The 23,649-nt window shown below is 48.9% G+C and overlaps 1 protein-coding gene across 2 annotated transcripts in view; it reads right to left on the minus strand.

Moving 5' to 3' along the window:
* Positions 1-23,649, minus strand: part of CHST8 (carbohydrate sulfotransferase 8) — a 130,026-nt gene that overhangs the window by 105,614 nt on the left and 763 nt on the right. The window lies entirely within an intron of this gene.

A 23,649-nucleotide genomic window follows, 5' to 3' on the forward strand; every position in this document is an offset into this window, starting at 1 on the left:
CCTGGGATCAAGTCCTGCATTGGGCTCCCTACTCAGCGGGAAACCTGCTTCTCCCTCTTCCCCCTGCTTGTGCTTATGCACTCACATTCTCTCTCTCTCTCAAATAAATAAAATCTTTTTTAAAAAATAAAAAAGAAGACACTAATCAAGAGCTTGCAGGCATCTAACTAAAGAACCTCGAAATATACACAGTTGACTCTTGAACAGCATGGGTTTGACCTATGCCGGGCCTCTTAGACACAAATATTTTCCAAGTAATATATTAGAAAATGTTTAGAAATGCGTGACAATTTGAAAAAACCCACAGATGAACCACAGCCTAGAAATAGCAAAAACATTAGGGAAAAGTTAGGTACCCTTGTAAGGATATGGTATACAATACACGTACAAAATATGTTTATCAACTGTTTATGTTATCGTCATACTGGTCAACAGTAGGCTATTAGTAAAGTTCTGGGGGAGATGAAAGTGATACTGAAATATTCGACTGCATGGGGATGGGTGTCCCCAACTCCTACATTGCTCAAGGGTCAACTACAAATCCAAAAGTGGCAATCATGAGGAAAATGAATACATCTACAGCCAGAGTGGAAGATTTTTAATGGGTCTCATTTAGAAATGGAGAAGATCAAGTGACTAGAAAAACTAGCAAGGATACGGAAAATTTGAAAAGCACTGCTTCAAAATTGATTTTGGGGATCCCTGGGTGGCGCAGCGGTTTGGCGCCTGCCTTTGGCCCAGGGCGTGATCCTGGAGACCCGGGATCGAATCCCACGTCGGGCTCCCGGTGCCTGGAGCCTGCTTCTCCCTCTGCCTATGTCTCTGCCTCTCTCTCTCTCTGTGACTATCATAAAAAAAAAAATTGATTTTGTATGTGCGCGTGTGTGAATGCATGTATATATGGAATATGTACAGAAATATATTTGTGTGTGTGTATTCCTATAGCCAGCAAATAGAGAAGATATGTTATTTTCAAACACACTTACATTCATTCAAACATTTATAGAAGCTGACCACATACCAGGTTAAAATCTATTGCAGGGAACTAATACAATACAGGTCACATTCTCAAACCACAATGTATTTAAATTTAAAACCAGTCAGGGTCGCGGGGGTAGCTCAGTTGGTTAAGCGTCTGACTCTTGATCTCAACTTAGGTCTTGAGCTCAGGGTCATGAGTTTAAGCCCTGCTGTGGGCTCCATGCAGGGTATAAAGCCTACTTTAAAAAAAAAAAAAGAAAAGAAAAGAAAAAGAAAAGTGAATGATAAATTCCACCTTTCAGACATCTTAAGATGTACTTTTTTCACATCATCTCTGAAACCAAGATACATTTCACAATTGACGGGACGTTAGAATTTAAGCAGCAGCAGATTTTTTTCTTCTTTCTTCATGATACATAAAATAATGGTATGCGTTCCAATCAAGATCATTCCAATTTCATGAAAATATGGTAGTTTTGATAAAATGTATGGAATGCAATACTACCTAACTGGAAATTAACAACAAGAGGGAAACTAAGAAATGATGAAATACTCAAAGAGGAGATAAAAATAGCAATTTCAGCTATGAAAAATTATGATGGTGACAACTTATGCACACCAAAACTTATGAAATGTGGCCAGAACTGTACTCAGAGGAAATTTTATTGCTTTAAATGTTTTATTCTTATAGAAAAAAAAAATAACAAATGGCCTAGACATTCAACTTAAAAAATTAGAAAAAGAGCAAGATAAGAAACCTTAAAAAAGAGATTAAAGATGACAGGAGGAAGTACAGATTTTTAAGAATTTAATAGTAGGATGAATAAATAAACTCAACAGCTGTTTCTCAAAAAGGGTCAATAAAATATATAAATCTCTGGCAAAGTCCAATGGAGAAAAAAAAGAGAGAGAGGAAAAGCATTGAGGAAAAAGAGATGTAGCCAGAGATGCAAAAAAATTATTAAAATATAAGAATACCACGTGGAATCTTTATGCTAATAAATTTTCAAATCTTGATTAAATGTATGATAGTCTAGGGATGCAGAAGTCATACAAACTGATTTAAGAAGTAGAAAAGCCAACAAGAAAATAAGTGTGGAAAACAATCATCCCCACCCCCAGAGGTGTCGTCCTCAGACAGATTTCACTGGAAAATTTCAAACCTTCAAGGAACAGAAATTTTTCTGTGCTATTTAAAACGTTTCAGAGGATAAAGAAAGGAGGAAAACTTCCTAATTAATTTTATGAATAACGCATAACCTTGGTACCAAAACCTGCCAAAGATGAAACCAAAATAAAATCACAGACTAATCTTCCTTGTCACTCTAGATGTAAAATCCTAAATAAAAGATTATGGCCGACATGCACAGCATCCTCCCCCTACAACCACCCCCAGCTCCAAATGCATGGATATGTTGGATAGAACACGATATAAAATAATTAAATACATAATTGAGCTTGAAGGAGAGAAAAGGAAATCCTCAGGTGCAAAAAATGAAGAGATGTGTGAGCTGGAGCCAGAAACTGTCAGCCGGTGCCCCCAGAGACCTTGAGCGACAGATGGCAGACCCCAGAGGCCAGGACAGGGGCGCCGGTGTCAGCAAGAGGCAGGGATCCAGCCTGGGCCCTCATCCCTCCTGTGACAAGGAGCTGGAGCTGAGGTCCTGCACAAAACTCAGGCTGGAGAAAGCATCCCACTCAGTGAAATGGGGGCTGGAACACTCACCCCATCTGGGAAAATACAAAGAATTGTGGGAGGTAGGCAGTTTCCAGAAAGAAAGGAAGTCCCAAGCTTGCACCATGGCCATGCAAGTCCAAATTTATAATACTTACGTTGTGTAGACTCCCCACATACAGAAATAATGGGAAAAACGGGTCCCAACTGATGCATCCATGGGATTGTCAGCAGAAACAATTTTTGAAATGTTCTGACGCAACACTTTTACAATGCACGAAGCACAGAGCTACCATAAAATCCTTTCTTAATATATCACCAATCTTAAATCAGTTTGGATAATTTTTGCTTCCCTAGAATATCATATAGAAATTACAATCTAGGGGTGCTTGGGTGGTGCAGTCGATTAAGCATCTGACTCTTGGTTTCGGCCCAAGTTATGATCTCAGGGTCCCTGGATCGAGCCCCGTGTCCACCTCTGCGCTCAGCATGGAGTCCGCTTAAGATTCGCTTCTGCCTCTGCCCTTCCCCTGCCTCAGATAAATCAACAAAATCCAAAAAAAAAAAAAAAATTATAATCTGCTCAAGGAAATGATTCAACCAGAAGGAAACAATCAACTGATAAACAAACAGAAGGACCAGCACTCTATGAACCTGCAATAAAGAAAACCCTGAAAATGATCATATGATTACGTTCTAAATTATTAAGTGAGTAAAAGGACTAAAACCAATGAAAGAACAGGAAACTACTAAAACGCAAAGCCCACAGATCTCAAAAATTGCTATAGGATTTCTAGAAGTAAAACACAGAGTGATTGAAATTCAAAATGCAATACAAGAGTTTAATAACGGGTTAGTTAAATGGGGAGATGCAGTGACCAGGAGAGAAACTGGACATACTCCCCCAGCACGTATCCATGGAGAACAGGAGACTGAGAGAATAAAATAAGAAGGTCCAAAATGATACTAATAATCATGGAAACTGGCAGCAATGCATCCCCAGGGACTGAAACAAAGCCAGATCCATCTAAAAACTTAAAGTCCTGTTTGTGTCCACGTAGGGTCTCTGGAGCACTTCAGGGAACACTGGTAACTAAGACTCACACGGCGCTGACCATATGCCAGGAGCTATTTTAATCACTTTACATATGTTAACTCCTTTAATGATCACAACAACCTATGAGTTTGGTAATGTTATTATGCCCAATTTATGGATGAAAAAACTGAGAAACAGAGCGTTTAATCGCTTGTCCTCCACTATTAAGCACCGAAGGACAGTCAAATCCACGTAGCTACCTGCAGAGTCCGTGTCTTACCCCCTGTGCCAGACTGCCCTTCACACATGGGGCTGGCATTTCAAAGGCTGATAAGGAAAAGACCTATTTGAAGATATGATAACTGAAAACTTTTCAGAACTTGAGACAGCTATAAGATTCAATGTATAAGCGCGTCTGACCTCCAAGCAGGGAAAATAAAGTTACATGCCTAGACACACCCAAGTGAAGCTGAGGAATAGCAAAGCAAAGAGAAAATCACAAAAACAACTAAGAGAGAAAGATACTGTCCACAAAGGACTGAAAGACTAACTCCAGGCTCCTCTGATGAGCAGTAGAGACCAGAAAACCATGAACTAGGTCTTCAAAGAATTAAAGAAAACACCTATCACCCCGGAGTTCTAGACCTACATCGACCATTCAGGGCAAAATCATATGTAAATGAACAAAGTCCCGGAGAGTTTCCACAAGCTTTCCCTGAAAGAACTAAGAAAAGTAGGTATGTGCAGCAGTCAGAAATGGGACCCAGAGAGAAGGATGCAGCAAGCAAGAGTGAGCAAAGGACTTGGCAAACAGCCATCAATCCAAATAACCATGAATTGTAAACAATACTGACAGTAATGCTGTTAAAAAAAATTGGGGAGCTTATTAACAATCTAGTGCTAAAGTTAAACAAAAGATACGCGATGGGAATACGATCAGAACAGGTGTTCCGTCATCATTGTTTGTTTTGGAGGAAGGCAGAAATCTTGGTTTCATTCATACTGTATTAAGCCAACTATGCATATTAAAAATGTGAAAGTAATCTCAGAAAGAATAAAACACAAAATGCGGAACCTCCAAATCAGAAGAGGGAGCAAAATAGGAAAAAAAGAAAATAACAATCAATCCTCCCAAATCAGTAGAGGGAGCAAAATAAGAAAAAAAGAAAACACAATTCATATTTTCAAGCAGAAAATATTTTTAAAGATTTTATTTGAATTCCAGTTAGTTAACATACAGTGTAATAGTAATTTCAGGTGTACAGGATCCAACACTTACATACAACAACACTCGATGCTCATCACGGGGTACATCTTAATCCCCATCACCTATTTCACCCATCCCTCCACCTGTCTCCCCCCTGGAAACTATCAGTTCATTCTCTATAATTGAGTCTATTTCTTGGTTTGCCTCTCTTTTTTCTCCCTATGCTTGTTTGTTTTGTTTCTTAACTTCCACATATGAGTGACATCATATGGTATTTGTCTTTCTCTGACTTATTTCACTTAGCATAAACTCTCTAGCTCCATCTACGTCATTGCAAATGGCAAGATTTCATTCTTTTAGATGGCTGAGTAATATTATGTGCATCGACTGATGAATGGATAAATATGATGTGGTATATATATGTGTATACACAGTGGAATATTACTCAAAAAATATTTTTTGATAAAAAGAAAAAATGATTAAAAAAAGTAGAAAACACAAAATAAAATGAAAGAATGCAAATACACCAATAACCACACACACACAAAAAAGATGAACCTGCTATAAGAGGCCCTTCCAAAGCATGATGCAGAAATGCTGAAAGTCAAGAGATACTAAAAAGGTTTTATTACGTAAATAACAAGGCAAAGATTGTTTTTTTTTATTTATTTTTTTTATTTTTTTATTTATTTATGATAGTCACAGAGAAAGAGAGAGGCAGAGACACAGACAGAGGCAGCAGGCTCCATGCACCGGGAGCCCGATGTGGGATTTGATCCCGGGTCTCCAGGATCGCGCCCTGGGCCAAAGGCAGGCGCCAAACCGCTGCGCCACCCAGGGATCCCTGTTTTTATGATAGTACTATAAGGCAAAATAATATACCTTTTAAAAAAATAGAGAGTAAATGTTGATAAGATTACAAAGAAAAATTAGCAAATTTCGTAATCATAGAGGGAGACTTTAACACATCTGGCTCTGATATTCATAAATTCAGCATCCAAAAAAATTAAGAATATAAAAGATACACCAACAATATAAGTAACAAGACTGAGCTAAAAAGACTGTATAGGGGATCCTTGGGTGGCTTAGTGGTTTGGCGCCTGCCTTCCTCCCAGGTAGTAATCCTGGAGACCCGGGATTGAGTCCCACATCGGGCTCCCTGCATGGAGCCTGCTTCTCTCTCTCTCTCTCTCTCTCTCTGTCTGTCTCTCATGAATAAATAAATAAAATCTTTAAAAAATTAAAAAATTAAAAAAATAAAATAAAAAGACTGTATATAGATTTTAGATATAGATGATATAGATAGAATTCTGCACCCAACAATTAGAGTTTATATATCATTTCAAATATAACGGGGGGTGGGGATCCCTGGGTGGCTCAGCGGTTCCGCGTCTGCCTTTGGCCCAGGGCGCGATCCTGGAGTCCCAGGATCGAGTCCCACGTCGGGCTCCCGGCATGGGCCTGCTTATCCCTCCTCCTGTGTCTCTGCCTCTCTCTCTCTCTCTATGTCTATCATGAATAAATAAATCTTTAAAAAAAATATATATATATATATAACGAGGGGAAAAAGACCATATACCAACCAGGACACAAAGCAGTTCTCGGTTAAAATTAAAGAATCAATAGCATGCAAACCATAATTTCTGACTACAGTGCAATAAAACTGAGAAGTAGAAAAGAAAAAAAACGCTCTGGAAATGTCTAAGAGCCTCAATAATTCATGAATCAAAAAATCACAAAGGAAATTATAAAACTTCTAGCTATAAACAGCAGTATAATAAAATAATTATGTACCCCCAACAAATTAAGGTTCATCCAGAAATGTATTACAGAACTGCTCATTAATTAAATTGGGAGAGAAGAAGTCCTTGATTATTTATAAACACAAACGTATATGGGATACTTTGTTTTTTTAAGTTCTAAGAATCTTATCTCATAGACAGCATCATGATTAATGGTGAAACATTAATATCAGGAATAGAACAAGGAAAGCCCGCTGGTATTTAATATTATCCTGGGAACACTTGCCAATTCAAGTAGAAAGGAAAATTGAATAAAAAATATGAATAAATAAAAAAGCAAAAAGGAGTAAATCTTGGGGCCTCCGGGTGGCTCTGTTGGTAAAGCGTCTGACTCTTGATTTCAGTGCAGGTCAGGATCTCAGGGTTGTTGAGATCAAGCCCCCCTTTGGGCTCTGTGCTGGAGGAGGGGGGGAGTCTGTTTGAGATTCTCTCTCTCCCTCTGCCTCTCACCCTCCTCACAGGGGCACAAGCATGTGAGTGCTCTCTCTCTCTCTCTCTAAAATAAATAAATCTTTTTAAAATAAAAAAGGGAAGGAAGGAATAAATCTTCATGACCTTTTAGGGTTAGGCAGGGCCTTTTTGGACACAATACCAAAGACACAAACAACAAAAGAAAAAAAAAGGGTAAGTTGGATTTCATCAGAATTAAAAACTTTTCCCTTGCAAATGATACCATCAAGAAAGTGATAATACACAAAATAGGATAAAATACATGCAAATCATATATCTGATCAGGAACTTATACCCAGAATATATAATAAAGAACTCTTACAACGCCATAATTTAAAAAACAAAATTAATTTACACGCAAAAGATCTGAATCGGCATTTTCCAAAGATGTACAAATGACCAATAATCACATGAAAAGACACTCTACATCACGAGTCATTAGAGAAATGCAAATCAAAACTATAATGAAATCAAATACTAAATGCAAATCACAGACTACTTCGCGCTTTCTACGATGGCTATGAACCAAAGAACAGACAGTAACGAGTATCGCGAAGAGGTGAAGAAATTAGAGCACCCATACACTGCTGGTAGGCATGTAAAATGGTGCAGCCGTTCTGGAAAACAATCTGGCAATTCTTCAAAAGGTTAAGCCCAGAGTCATCAAATGACCCAGGGTTTCCGACCCTCTGTTTATATCCAAGAGAAACGAAAACATACATTCACAAAAACCCTGTACACAAATGTGTACCTGGCAGTTTTATTAATAAAAGCCAAAAATCACGAACAACCCAAATGTCTATCGGTGGGTGACGGGATGCAAGAAGTGTGGTATATCCATACAACGGAATATTATTCAGCCCTAAAAAAGGAATGACGAACTATCTCAACAGGGATGAACCTGGAAACCATTATGGTAAGTGAAAAACAAGACAGAACAAAAAGACCACCTATTACATGACTTATCTACGTGAAATGTTCAGAATAGACACATTTATAGAGACACAACGTAGATTAGGGGTTGCCTAGGACTGGGGGGGGGCGGTGACCAAAGGACTCCACGAGGCACTTTCTTCACTTAGCCTCGAGGATGCCAGACTCTCTTGGTTTCTTCCTATCTCACTGGTCACTCTCGGCCTCTGTTCTTGGTCCCTCCTCATCTCCCTGACTTCTTCCTGCTGGAATATTCTAGGTGTCTGCTATTGGTCTTCTTTTCCTCTCCTTCTACACTCAACTCCTTTACTGACTTCAGTCTTTCTTATGGCTTCAAAAACCATGTGCTGATGACTCTCAAAATTTCTATCTCCAGCTCTAACCTCTCTCCATAACTCCACACTTGGATATCCAACCAAATATCCAACATCTGCAGTTGTGTGCATGTTGGACATCTCATATACAGTACGTCCCTAACTGAACCTCTGGTCTAAACCCCTCCACCACCTGCTCTGCCCACTGTCTTTCCCAACTTGGTTGGGGGTAACGCCATCCTTCCAGGTGCTCAGACTAAAGCTTTCCTTTCCTCACACCCCATCTAATCCATGAGGAAATCCTACTGGCTCTGCCCTTCAAAACTGATCTGGAATCTGACCCACGTTACTGCCGCCATCTTGGCTCGGACCATCATCTCTGAGGATGTAAGAATCTCTCAGTTCTTTGCCCCTCGGCATGGTAGCAAGAAGAGTGATCCTCTCAGAACATAATTCAATCTAGCACTCCTGTGTTCAACACCTCGCAGTTGTTCCCCACCTCACTGGCAGTGAAGTCAAATTCCTTACCCTGCCCTACAAGGCCCAAATCATTGGCCCTCTCCCCATTCTCTCCCAACCCCACCTCTGTGGCCTCATTCCCAGCTACCCTCACCCTCCCTCTCTTCACTTCTTTGCTGGTCCTTATTCCTGCCTTAAGATCTTCTACTAAGTAACCCCCTGCCCTGGCAGACGTTCACCTGGATCAAGATTGCTCAACCTTGGCACTATCACCATTTGGGGCCAGACAATTCTTTGTCTGGGGACTGCCTTGTGATTGTAGGATGTTCAGCAGCAGCCCTGGTCTATTCCCACCAGATGCCAGTAGCACCCCCCAGGTTCCCCTGGGGCACAAGCGCCCCAGGTTGAGAACCACTGGTCTGGATCATCTGCAGGGCCCATGCCAATACTCCCTGCAAATCTCATGTTTGCTCATGTCTCACCTTCTCAGTGGTGCTCACCCTGACCACCCTACTCAATTCTTCCATCTACCCCACTTCATCCCACTCTTCTAATCCCTCAACCCTGCTTGGCTCTTCCAAGTAACTATCACATTGGCTTCATGTAAGCTGGGATATTCCTCTGCTTTGTTTCCTGGTATAACCTCAACGCCTAGAACAGCGTCTGGCACACGGTTGGCGCTCAAAAAATATCTGTTGAATAAATGGATCACAAGACCCAATACAGCAAAACATAATACATACATTAAAAGGTTAACTCATCTACAAATTTGTCCTCAACTTATCCATAAATGAAACAGTCCCAACACAAATCTCTATGGGATATTATTGAAAACTTGACCCAGTGTTCCTTTAGGGCACCTAAAAGAATTTTTAAAAATGGGATATCACACACGAATAATGGGAAAACACTTGCCCTCTATGATATTAAAAGTGTGTTCATACGATACACTAATTAAAATGGTGGATTCTGGTCCTAGAACAGGCAGGCTAAACCAGAAGAGTCTAGGAATGGCCCCAGTAAACAGAAGAATTAAGCAAACGATGATGATGGCATTTGAAAAGCAGTCAGCAAAGAGTGAGTGCTCCATAAATGGTGCTGTGATAGTTGGTTGGCCATTTTACACCTGCACTATACATGCTACGCAGAAATATAGAGGTAGTAACACACGCCTGAGAAGTTGCTCGAAAAGTCTTAGGTGGTTGCCTCTGGGGAGCGGGACTGGGGGACACGGTGAGGGATGAAGCAGGGAAGTGTTGGGTTTATTCTAAGCCTTTTATTATCTATGCCTTTTAAACTACATATATGTATTACTTTGATGAAAATTCAAGTTATTTTAAAAAAGCAATAAGCACGCCTCTCTTTAACCTATCAAGTTGACAAAGATTTAAAAAATGAAGATTCGCTGGTGTGAAAAAGGCACACTCATGCACCGCTGGGTCTTTCTGGAAGGTGATTTGTCGAGAAATATTAAAAGTCTTAAAACCACGCATACCCTTTGAGCCAACAAATCCGCTTCTAGAAATTTATCCTGAAGTGACACAAAGGAATACAGCAAGAATGTTCGCTTCAACATTCTTTAAAATTGGAAAACAAAAATGAAAACCACCAAAATGTCCAACAGGGAACTGTTTATATAAATTATGATAAATTCATACGAAGCAATGCTGTGCAGGTGTCAAAAGCGGGATGGAAATAGATCCATTACCCTGGAAAGGCTTCCATGATATATAAAGTGATTAAAGAGGTTGTGTGCAGTAGGCATAAAAATTATTGCATTTTTATAAAATGAATATGACTTACGAGTTTATGTATATAGAGATATAAATATAAGATATTCCCTCTCTGTAACAATGTATAGGAACCCCAGACCCAGAAAATGCGCTGAGTAGGTGGTAAGGCTTTTATTTTCTTATTTTTATAAAAAAAATCTTAGTTTTAGGGTCAGCCCGGGTAGCTCAGTGGTTGAGCTTCTGCCTTCGGCCCAGGGCATGATGATCCTGGGGTCCTGGGATCAAGTCCCAGGTCAGGCTCCCTGCATGGAGCCTGCTTCTCCCTCTGCCTATGTCTCTGCCTCTGTGTGTGTGTGTGTGTGTCTCTCATGAATAAATAATAAATAAATAAAATCTTTTTAAAAAAATCTTATTTGTTCCCCTGCTAAAGCATTTTTGCAGGGGTTTTCTAGGACTTGTGAAGGTGGAGACAGGAATGCTGAGGTGAGGTCCATCAGATGTAGGGTGGCATCCACATGGTCTCCTGTGCTCCCCACTCATCCAGAGCTCCAAGCCGAGTGGCCCGACTGGGCAGGTCCAAGCTTACTCAGGGCCCGGCCAGCAGCTGGGTACCCAAGCCCCACCAGCGAGGACCCCCTACCCAGCAGGTGGGGGCAGGTCAGAGGTCACACTTTCGGTGATCACAGCCCAACTCTACAGCCATGGCCTGGGCTCTTGGCAGTTACTGTCCCTCTCCTGGGCTCCGGCCTCACCCTCCAGCCAGGAAACTGTTCTCCTCGCCCATAAGCTCTGGGCTCCCGATTATTTCAGCCCAGAGGCCAGATGTACTTTACAGGCAGATTATATGGTCGGTGTGAGACTTTGATTTTAAATTCTGAATTCGCCTCCATACTCTAAAGGAATACATTTCATGCAAAAATTTGCCTGTTCTTGAGTATTCAACTATCTGGCCACTATCGACCCTGGCCAACATCCGGCTGGGGCAGCTGGAGCCGAGTTCTGAGTTCTGCGGCTCCCTTCCAAGGGGTCAGGCTCCCGGCGTCCCAGACCACTTTTCCTTGTTGCCCTGGGTCCTGGCCGCAGCGGGGGCTGAATCTTCCATCCGGGTTGCTCCAGGTCTGGGCTGCCTCCCCTCTCTGCCTACCTTACCAGGCCCCTCCTCCCTCCCACCGAGTGGGGGAACCCATGTCCACAGCCTCCCCCGTACTACCCTGCGCTTTTGGGACATGGGATTTTCACATCAAGGAAAATCCCTCCAAGTCTGCCCCCTGCTCAGAGTCAGGTGGTTTGGGGGAGTCAGATCCCGGGGAACCTTTTGGCTGCTGCTCAAACCCTCCCCAGGGGACCAGGACCAGGACCAAGAACCAGTCAGCGCCTCATGCAGTCCTGGGTTCAAGAAGGGGCCACAGGGCAGAAAGAATGATCCTGGTCCCTGAGGACTCTGATGCCAGCAGAAGAGACTCACCCAGCAGACACTTGGTGTGGGAAATCCAAAATCCCAAAGAGCCCAGTGTGGTGAGTCCCCAGGCGGGGGGGGGGGGGGGCTTCTTGGGAGACCCCTGTGAGGAAGTGAGGGGGCAGGAGAGGGCAAAGGGAAGCGCAGCGAGGCCTCAGGGGTCCTGCAGGGCTCTCTGAAGCTGGGGGGACCCAGGGGGAGATGTAACCCTGGGCAGGGGCCCCCCACCCCCACCCCCAGGATACGGCTGGGAGAGACCGATTTTCCCAGCAGCCCCCAGGGTGGTCAGGCAGGGCCAGAAGGCTGCCCCACGGGAAAGGCCAGGAGGTCTCCCACAGGCCCGCTCTCTCCCCAAAGGCCTCGCAGGACAGGGCCAGAGATTCGAGACAGGAGAGTGCACTGAAAATTCAGTCACATCCCCGGCATTTATTTGAAACAGAACATTAATTCTGACTGTCATTAGAGTCCATTTCAATTCTGTAATAACATAAAAAGTTAAGAGTCTAATTTATTCATACAAATCTTGTTAGCATCCAATTTCCACATAATGTAACATATTCCTTAAAAAGCTGACAAAGCAGGAGAAATTAAAAACGTAAAAAAAAAAAAAAAAAGAAGCATCCACGGGTGCTCATTGCCACAGAGCCAAAGGTGAGGACGGGGAGGGCAGGGTGGCCCCAGAAAGGGCTGGAAGCTCGGAACAAGCCTGCGCAGGTTGCAGCCTGGGAAGGAGCTGGGGCTGCCGCCCACCACATCCGCCGCCCGGGGGGCCCAGGCAGTGGGGCTCCCCCTGTCCCCGTCCCTGCCCAGCTCCTGCCCCGGGCCTGCAGGCTCCCCAGACAGCTCCCCAGCACCTTCCCCAGCACACCCGTCCTCCGGAGCCCGTAACTCCTCTTAATTACACGTCCGCGGTGTTTGCATTAGATAGCTGTCACCCTGTAATTTACCCGTACACGGGTTTTAATTGTGCATTAATCTTCCCTACACGCCACTCCTCTGCTAGAATCTGTAACAGCAGCACTTTGGGCCATTTTGTTTATTCCCCAACCAAAAATAGCTGATGACTGTAGAGGCAGAGTGGCCCTCCCCTGCCTTTCCGGGATTACCTGCTGGGGGCGGGGGCCGGAGAGCGGCTCCTGGCACCTGCAGGCTGCCTTTAAACACAATATTGGCCTGTTTGGTGGCTGACATCAATCTCGGAGGAAAGGTCACGAGCAAACAAGCGATCTTCCAATCACCTGCCACGGGCTCCCCGCTCACATCCTTTCTCTCCAGCTCAGGCTGCTGGGTGCTGGGAGCGCCCTGGGGACGGGTCTCACGAGGGGGGTGGGGGAGGGCGATGTGGGAACCTAAGGAATCCACCAGCGTGGAGGTTCCAAGGTCACTTGGAGAACCACGAAGGAGAACTATAAATTACAAAGCCCTGGATGGCTGCCAGGGCCCCAGGAAGCTACATTTAGCATATCATTCTGGCAGCAGCAGGAGGAAGGCTCAGCTCCCTTTCCGAAGGAATTTGAATGGAATTTGTTACAAGAACATTGTGATTGAAATATCACCAATTGGCTTTTCACGACAACTCAGCAATAGATTGCAGTTGCGATGGGTGTGCGTGTGCGTGCGTGTGTGCGTGTGTGCGCGCGCGCGGGTGCTGGGGGGTAGCTGTGGTGCTCTCCAGCTGGCCGAGGTCCATACAATATTTATGAAATCCAGATGAAGCCCTACACTGGCAATGAGCTGATATCATAACACAGATTTCAAAAACGTCTTGACATTTGCCCAAGATCAAATTTCCCCTTGCGAAAACCTACGAGGCCCTCACTGACGGCGCGCGCACCACGCAGCCCCCTCCTCCCCGCAACCTGAGTCCCAGCAATCAGCTCTGGGCTGGGAGGCCCTGGGGTGCACAGTGGCCGAGGACCCCCCCCACACACACACACATACACACCCACCGCCACGTCCACTTCTCCTTTGTGGAAAACACGAGCGGTGGTTCTCAGGGGTGAAAGACAGGAGTTTCGGCAATTTTTTATTGTTAAGCACTTTGCAGCGAGCAACACCGAGCTCGCTGATCTCCTTATTGACGAGGCTCTGACACGTATTTGGACCAGGAGAGCCGGGCGGCGATCATCCGTCACGCACCGGCCCCGGGAAACAAAAATGAAAACAGGAGATGTATTTCCTTGGGGCCACAGATCTCATTTAGGTGCAACCTTCGATTCATCAGGAGACGCCAGGAGGAGGAACGTCATCAGCCTTCCCAAGGCCTGGGTTACAGGTTATTTCCAAAGTCGTCCCTAAGGGCAGCCTCCACCCCAAAGGGCTCCTCCTGGGGATCTCTCCCCTTGCTCCCCTCGCTCCTCTCGCTCCCCGTGGCTTTTGGAGACCAAGGCTCCCCACCTACCGGTCCCCGCAGTGGTGAAATACTGCCTGGGAATTATTGCCTGCGATCTGGGCCTGAAGTCCCCGGAGATTGTTTATGAGTAAAAGGCGAAGGCGATTTAGGTAGTTTCTGATAAACACTTCATACCGCACGTCCTGCGAGAAGCAGCACACTTGTCAGGCACGCATCTTTATGAGCTGCCCGCCTATAAACCTCGCGCGGAAGGTCCCTGCTTAATGTTGGTTTGGCAGTAAATTGGCGCGACGCACGGGTCTGCTGCATCAAATTAGCATCGACCCATAAAACGCTACTGAATGATTCTTCAAATCTGCCAAGCCTTCAAATCAATTTTGGAGAAAGCGTCAAGGGTTTTTGGTTTGGGTTTTTTTTTTTTTGGGGGGGGGGGGTTTTGAAACTTTGATAAACCTTTCATATTAGTTATCACAGAAGAGCATAAACCTTTCTAATCTGTCTTTCCACCAAAGGAAAAAAAAAAAAAGGTGTTGTTTTTTCCCAAACTGCTTTTAGCTCTTCCATTTTGCACACCCGCCTCCACACCACATAAACAATGTGCGTGTGTCATGGATTCTTTGTTGCCCTATTTAAAGCGAATGGTTACGCTGGCCCACAGGGTCCGTGGTGGCCAGTGATCCCACTGTTTGGAGAGGATTTCTACTGGTACCAGGATAAAGTTCTCACTCTTGGCCTTTGAGGTGTAGTCCCCAGTTCACCTCCTCCAGGAAGCCTTCCATAACTCACCAATGAACTCTGATCGTCGCTCTGTGCCTGTGCGTGTTGGGTCAACTAAACTACGTTCTCATGGGGGCTCAGCGCACTTCCTTCCCCAAGAACTTCCTTCCCTGGGACCCCCAGGGGTGGGGGGCTCACCCTGACAGTCCATGAAGTGTCATCTTTCCCTCCCCATCTTCGAGGGCCAGCCCCTTCACACAGCCCCCCTGCAGATGCCCCAGCCAGAATCCCTTGTTCTTACCCTTCAACCTCAGAGATCTCGGCCACCCTAGCCATCCTCTGCTGGTGGCACCTGATTTGTGTGTGAATCTGCCTCTCTGGGGGCAATGGCTGGGTCTCAAAGCCACACTGAGAACAGAACCTTGATTTGAACCCCCAGGGTCTGACCCAGAGCTCTCATCCCCCGGGCCATGCTGCTTTCCACGGAATATGTCAGATTTGAGGAGAAAGGGAACGGGCCACACCAAAGAAAGGAGGCCCTATCCCATTCTGATGGAAACCACTCCTGTGACGGGGAGGAGTGGGTGAGGTGGTCCCAGACACGGCCCTCCTGCCTTCACTTGACTCAGGGGCATGTCATCCGTGAAACGGTGGCACAGAAAAGCAGAGGACACTGCCCGGCGCAGGGAGGGAGTGCATTCGGGGGGGCCTTCAGGCTTCTCCAGAAGGACCCGATGACAGAGAAGCCCATCAGAGAGAAGGTCACCCAGGAGTTGTTCCTAAAAGGCCAATGCCTGGAGCTCTGGGGGTGAACATGGTTCTGGGGACACCAGCCCCGGAGCCTAGGGCCTAGGACCCAAAGGCCTTGGTCAGAAGCTGGTTTTGAAGATGAGGAAGTCATTTACAGGGACAGAGCACCAGGACAGGACACCCTCCAAGGCCCGAGAGCCCGGCTTCCAGAGCCTTCCCCATAGCGGACCAGGCTGCTGACAAATCCCCATCCAGACAGCTGGGCTGGGAGGGCAGAGCTCAAAGGGGAAGGTTGGTCTTCTGCTCCTCCGTTTGGTGGGCACTCACGGGGCCCCGCTCTGTGCCAGGACTGTCGTAGATACCGGGACACAGCAGTGAACAGAATGGACAGGGCGGTCACGCTCATGGAACGTGTGACGGGAAAGAAAGACGAGCCACAGAGAGACGGACGCATGGCAAGGATTCATTCGGTGACTGGCGGCTGGGGCGGGGGCCCCGTGCCCACGTCTCCGACAGCTCCCAGGGTGATTCTGAGGACAGTGCCTGGGACCCCAGTCCCATCGAGAGAAACACCTGTCCACTCCACCCATGGCACTCCAACGGGCAGATTCAAATCCACGCCGTAGAGAGAATCACCAGCGCTCCCAGACATTTAAGATACCCACAATTTAGAGACAGGAAGTGGGAAGTGAATCTTCAAATTTGTTGAATACTGTTGTCAACTTCAACATATCCTCAGCAAAAAAATAAAATAAAATAAACTGTATTAGTCATCTGGGAAATGAAATTAAAACTACAGCGCTACCTCTACACGCTCACGGAATGGCTGAAGTGAAAACCACCGACCACGTGAAGTATCAACACGGATGCAGAGCAACGGGAACTCACATTGAACTGGTGTCGGTGCGGGGGACTTAATAGACAACGGCCAGCACCTCCACAGGGTGACCCTCTGCACCTCCCAAGACCCAGCAATTCTCTTCGGGGAATATGTTCATTAAAAAGTGTCCAAGACACTTGATGAGATGAGCACTGGGTGTTAGACTATATGTTGGCAAATCGAACTTAAATAAAAACAAACATATTTGTAAAAATAATAAAAATAATAAAAATGAAAAATAAAGCTCAGCATCCTCATAATGGTGATAATAGTACGTACCTACACCAACCACAGGTATTAAGATAAGGGTTAGGTCAAAGAGACTTAAAGCTCTTACATACTGAGCACTCAATAAATGTTGGCTATCGCTACCAAAATTTTTTTAAAAACTGAAATTAAAAACACTGCCCAAGAGATACATGCAGGAACATTCACAGCAGCACTGTTCATAACGACCCAAAACTCTGAGCAACCCCAATGTCGATCAACTGGAGAATGGGTGAATAATTTGGGGTATATTCACACAGTGGAATCCCACACAGGTGCAAAAATGAACAAACAACACAGGTGGATCTCACAAACGTGACGGCAAGCCAGACCCCAAAGTGTACAGACTTTTGCTTCCAGTTCCATCAAGTCTTAAAATAAGGACAACCAATCAGTGCCATTCCAAGTAAGGGCAGCAGGTACCCGTGGTGGAGGGGAAGGGCCTGGGAGGGGACCCAGGGTCCTCTGGGACTCTGGTCATGTGCAGATTCCGGCTCTGGTGCCAGCACTGAGGTGTGTGTGGCTTGCGGATTTTCACGGCACGGCGCACACAGTCTTGGTGTGCATACTGTACTTGGAATAGAAAGTTCTCGAACATACTGAACGCAGGATGGGGAAAAGGCATGGACGGGAACCTGCCTGGGAAGGGCGAGACCCAAGGGGGCACAAGCCAGTGGGGCCACATGCCCCCTAAGCCTTTGTCACATGACCAGGCAAGGCCCCGATCAACGTGCTTCCTCGCACCCAAGATACAAAAGGACTCGCTAAGCTTCCGCTGGCCACTGTGACGTAGATTCTCTTGTCCCCATTTTACCGATGAGGAAACTGAGCCTCTGGCCCACATGGTGACCAAGTGGTGACACTGGGATTTGAACCCACGCGGTCGGACCGCAGGTGCTGGCTTCATTCAGCTGCGTGGGGTGGGTCGAGGGGCGGAGGTGGTCGCCACGGCTGCCCGTGGACACTTGAACTCACGGCCGGGCCGAGGAGCTAAGAGATAAATAAGAGGCCCAGACCGTGCTTTCACGGGGATGAATGGACATTACACGTGCAGATGACACCAACCCTCAAGAAATGAGATAACATCAGGGGGCAAGGAGGCGGCCGCTGTGCGGGCAGTGACCACGGGGGAGGGGACACCCACATCCACAGGGCTCCCAGGCCGGCCCCAGCCTCTGCGGGAGAGGTTGGAATGCGGTGTGGGAAAGCCGAGGGAGCCTGGAAGGGACCCTGGTCTCGGAAGCAGCATTCTGATTGGACCCAGAAGGATACCAAGGGAAGGGGTTGAAGAGACTGCTCCTGGTGAAGGAGAAGGGGCCCAGACAGGCTGGCTGCATCACCCTCCTGCTCCACCAGTGTAGACGGGGGACCTGCTTTGAGCACTGGCTCCAACACTCCACACAGGCAGTTTGCATAATGCAACAGCTTGACCAGTGTAGACAGACTGCCTGAATGGGGTGCAGAGCTCAACCAGGAGAAACAAGCTGCCTGCATCCCCAGCTGAGCTCAGCGGGTACAGACGGAAGGCACTGCACGCGGGGCTCACCCCCCTCAGCTCTGGGAGCCGGGGCCAGGGTCCGTGGGGGCCAGGGTCCGTGGGGCAGGGCTTGGGAGAGCCCAGGCACAGCGGAGGTGCCCGAAGCCGCCGAGACTTGGAGGGCTCTGAACCTGGTACCAAGTCCCGCGGGGAGTGGGGCCGGCCCCGACTAAATGGGAAGTCCCAGGGCTCACACCCTTGACTCAGCCAGGATAGACAGACCACCTGCAGCACGCACTGGCTCAGCTAGTGTAGGCGGAGTGCCTGCATCACCCACTGGCTCCAGCAGTGTAGACAGACCGCAAAGTTCGGCTCACCCTGCCTGCCAGCAGCAATCACGGAGTCCTTCTCCCAAGCTCATCACGACCCAGACTGCCAGAGAGGGAGAGCACTACCTGCATGAGCACTGAAATCTGCTTGCACATTCGCTCGGCCTCCTCTGGGCCTGGCAGGCGGCGCACGCACGGAAGGACGGCAGCCAGTATTTGCTGGGCGCCTGGGGTGCTCCCCTCAGGAGCACAGGAAGCAAAGCTCCCACAACTCAGGCCTGGAGGAGGGTCTCGGCGCTCACAGGCTTGGGCAGATGGGTCTTGTCCAGGGAGATGAGTCAGCCCCCAAAAAGAAGCATCCTTGAGGGTGGGGGGATGACTAGCCTGCCAAGTGTGAGTCAACCTGGACTAAGGTCTGCTGGCAGAGGGCTCTCCTGTGTCACCTCCCCACCGGTGAGCACCTGGGCACGGCTGGTGGCCTGTGGCGGTGAGGCAGCAGCCAGAGTACAAAAGGGGGGCCAGTCTGGTGAGGCCGCCCTCCAAGCAGAGGGTCCAAGTGCTGCAAGAATCAGCTCCCGAAACACCCGGAGCCAGAGGAGTCATCTGTACCTCCTAGCATCCTCTCCTTGGCTCTCATCCCTCCCGTCCCCGAGTCTGGCCCGGCCAGGAAGCAGCTGGCTCAGGCCCAGGCAGAGTGAGGACAAGGTGACAGCGACCTGGGCTGTTGCTTGCAGCTCAGCGGCCGCTCGGCTCAGGGCCCACAGCCAGGAGCGTGGGCACAACGGGAAGCGGGGTGACTCACAGACCCGCTTCCCCCCACCCCAGCTCTGCAAGACAAGTTGACGTCTGTGGGGATGCCGAGCTGAGCTGCAGCCGGCCACAGAGAACTCGCTGACATCTAGGGGAACTGGGGAGCTGTGAGGCTGGCAGGGGTATGGGGGGTAGAGTCCCCAGCAGAGGGCAGGAGCAGGTGCAGACGGTGGGGAGGGCGGGGGGCTGGAGTGAGGGAGGGCCATAGGAGAGTTGTTCTTTCTGGCCCGGGCCAGCTGCCAGGTCGGGTACAAGTGGTGGCAGGTGAAGGACCTCCCAGGGCCCCAGGAAGCTAAGCAGAGGACACCCAGGCCAAGGCCACGTCTGGCCAGCAGCCCTGCGTGCAACCCACCCCAGAGGAGAGTGGGCATCCGAGCGGCCTGCCCCTCCTTGGGACCCCCACCTCCTTCCTGCAGGATTCCCGCAGCCCCCTCCTCACTGGGCTCCCTCCTCTGCAGCAGCTGGTGGGGTCAAGTCCTAAGCTTCTCCTCGGCCCTCGAGGCCCTATATGGCCAGGCTCTGGCGGTGTCTCCACTGCAGCAGTCCCTCCACTCTGCCGGCCACAGGGGCCCTCCGCGCTCCCTCTCACCCGTTGGCACGCCGTGCCAGGCAAGCTCGACCCCTCCCTCTGTCTGCCCCCCTCCTTGCTTCTTGGTTCCAGGGCTCTTCCTTCAGACCTTCTCAGGGAGGCCCTCCTGACCCTCAGTCCAGGTGGGGGGACTCTGCGATGCATCTCAGAACCACCCGGATGTCTCTCTCCTTCGTGGGCTCATCACAGCCCAGGAATGCGCAGCACTGGGTATCTGGTGACGGTGTCGTGTGGCACAGCAGGAATCGGGGAGAGCGAAAGCAGTGACGGGAGAACTGCTCCCTACGAGGAGCAGGGGCCACTCTGAGTTGTGTTGACTTTCTGTCCCCAGCGCCCGGCACAGAGACAGACACCTAGTGCCTGCTGCACGAACATCCACGCACACAGCAGAATGCGGGGCAGCCGCAGCGCGTCTGATGACAGGAACGTGGCCTGGAGTCATCTGGCTCCAGGTCTCAATGTTGACAACCTTCATTTAGTTCAAATAACTGTTGCTCGCCAGGGCCACCTCCAGCCGTGGCCTGGCAGAGACGGGGAGCCTTGCCCGCGGTCCCCAGCAGCAAAAAAGTACTGATTTCCCAGAAACCCAAGGCTGCCTCCAAGGTGGGGAGCGGCAGTGGGGAGACCCAGGCCCCTGACAGCACCCAGACGCTCTCCAACTTCCCTCCGACTTCCCGGAAGGTGGCTTTCGAGATGGAATCAGGGTTGCTTCTTGCTGTCGGCCCACCTGGACCCAGGCTTCCCCCTTCTGCCCGTGGCCGAGGCTGCATCTGGGCCAGCAGGTGCACGCTGCCGCCCCCCGATCACCAATGACAGGTCGTTTTGTACAGGGTAAAAGCCACAAGTTTTTCCCACAACCGATCTGTTAAGTCTCATCCTCTGCCCCAGTGATTTACCCACCACGGGGTCACACACCTTCTAGCTGGGAAGAAATGACATGGAAAAAGAAAAAAAAAAAAAAAAGAAATGACATGGCATCTCCCGTGTGCTCTGCCACCTGAGTTAACGCAGCCCTGTCCCCTGGTTGGTTGAACCCAGGGGTTCCCTCTGCCCATGGCCAGCCTTTGCCCAGGAGGGAGGGACCACAGCTGCTCTGGAGTCAGGCCAGTCCTGGCCATGACTCCACAGATAGTGCCACGGAGCCTACGTCCCCCTGCTGTCACCGCACAGGCTGGCCGCTCCCAGCAAACTTCCTGAGCTCCAGGACACCATCGCCTGCACTCACATCCAGACCAGCAGCCTTGATTTTTTTTTTTTTTTTTTATTTCTCACCATCCCACGGCAGGACCACATTGATCTCGCTGGGCCAGCACGACATGGATCTTCCGTTGCTAACTCATTACCTTCTGATTAGCTGGAAGGCCGGGCCCTCGTTTCACAGTGTTTACTGGCTCTGACAGCCACAGTTGTTCACGAACGCACGGCCACATGCTGGGTCCACTTTCCTGCCCACAGGCTCCCTCCCTGCCCCACGTGTCTCCCACGTGGCTGCCACACCCAAGAGAATCAGGGAGATGCAGCAGGGGCGGGTGACTGCAGACATCCCCCACTCCAAGCCAGGCAGCAGGCCGAGAAGGGGGCCACACCTTCACAAGACTCCAGCGACCCCCCCCCACAGGTGCCTCCAACCAGATGCATCAGCAAATCGCCATAAAAGCTTTGAGCGCCCATCACTTCGATCAGCAAAACCACAAAAAAGCCTATCAGGTCGCCGCTGGCACAAACTCTTGAGTGAAGAACAGAGGAGCAGTCTGCAGGGCGTTTCCAATCCGGAGACTCTGCCGGTCCACCTTCTAAGTGGATCCAAGGCAAATCCTGCAAGGAGCCCACCAGCACGCTTTCCCAACGACCATATGGCAAAAAAAAAAAAAAAAAAAAAGTAGCTACCGAACTTTCCCAGACTTATTAGCTTACATAAACAGACATTTGAATAAATGTTTAAAAAATGAAATTCCCTTGATACCCTGTAATCAGTAAATGTTCATTATGGAAACACAGCAAATATGCATGAAATTTCCCAAGTGGTATTCTGGCTACAAGATTAAAAAGGCATCTCCAACAGCAGGCTGAGTTACAAAGCATCCTCCTCCGGTCACAATCCGGGAAAGCTGTGCCAAGCCCAGGAGGTCAGACAAGCCTGCTCCTCGCGCAGCCGGAGCCAGTGAAAATCAGCCTGTGCTCCTTTGGGCCGCTGTCGTGGCATCTTCTAAATGAGCCCCCACATCAGCTGATTGATGTCTCTCTATAAATAATTAATCCTTGACCTTGTTTTAAGAAAGCCCTGACTTTTTAATTTGGGGTCTTTTTAAAAAATCAATACCGGGGAAACATAATTCACTCTGTGGCGTCTGATTCTGAGTAAATAAATAAATAAGCTGTGTCATCGGTATGTCTCAGGGTGAATGGGCTGGGCAACGGGATGGGGCCTGACTCGGCGGCTGTGTTCAAGCGCTATTAAATTATTGATCATCCTAAGAGACTCAACCTCTCAGGGTCTGCGTTTTGTTCCTCCCGTGGGTCATTTCACAGAGGCAAGGCAGATGAAAGCTCTGAAGTGTTGTTTCCACTCCCCGCGAGGGGTCCTCAGCCCCCCTGTCCTGCCACATGTGGTGGCCTGTCTGGATTTTTTAAAAGGGTGTCCTACAGGGAGCAGAATGTCACCTCTTCCTGCAGCCTGTCTACCTTGCTTTTGGGACAGGGACAGAGGGTGGGCAGGAGAGACCATAACAGATGGGAAATTTTTATCTTTTAAGATTTTATTCATTCCTAACAGACACAGAGAGAGAGAGAGGCAGAGACACAGGCAGAGGGAGAAGCGGGCTCCATGCGGGGAGGCTGATGCGGGACTCGATCCTGGGACCCCAGGATCACGGAGGCAGGCCCCAGGAGCTGAAGGCAGACCATCAACCACGGAGCCACCCAGAGGCCTCCTCTAGGGCGGGACTGAGAAAAGTTCTGCACCCATTGGCCAGGGTCAAGGTGAAGTCGGATGTGAGAGGTTCCCCAGAGAAAGTGGGCTTGGTGGTGCAGCTTGTGAGCATCCCAGAGATGAGGAAGGGCCGGGGTGCCCCGTGCCCCCCGCCCCCCTGCCTCCGCCCCCCTGCCGTCGCCTCTCCCACGGTGCCCTCCACTCAGCGCCTCCCGCTCCGGCCCGGCGCCGCCCGCGCCCATCTCCCTAGCCCAGCCCGTCACTGCGCAGGGGCCGACTGGGAGGCGCCCCGAGGACCCGGGACCCGGGACCCACCCCACATCCCAGACCGCGGAAGGCCGGGAGCCCGGGACCGGCCCCTACTTCCCGGTTGCAACAGCCGGGCAGCGAGTGTTGCCAGCCGAGGGCGTCGTGCGGCCGCCGCTCCGGGTCGGGGTCAGGGTCGGGGTCGGGGGCCAAGAGGCACCGCGCACGTTGGGCGGCGGGAGGCCGGCGCCTGGAA

This window comes from Canis aureus, chromosome 1 (assembly GCF_053574225.1).
Source record: "Canis aureus isolate CA01 chromosome 1, VMU_Caureus_v.1.0, whole genome shotgun sequence".
Taxonomy (NCBI): domain Eukaryota; kingdom Metazoa; phylum Chordata; class Mammalia; order Carnivora; family Canidae; genus Canis; species Canis aureus.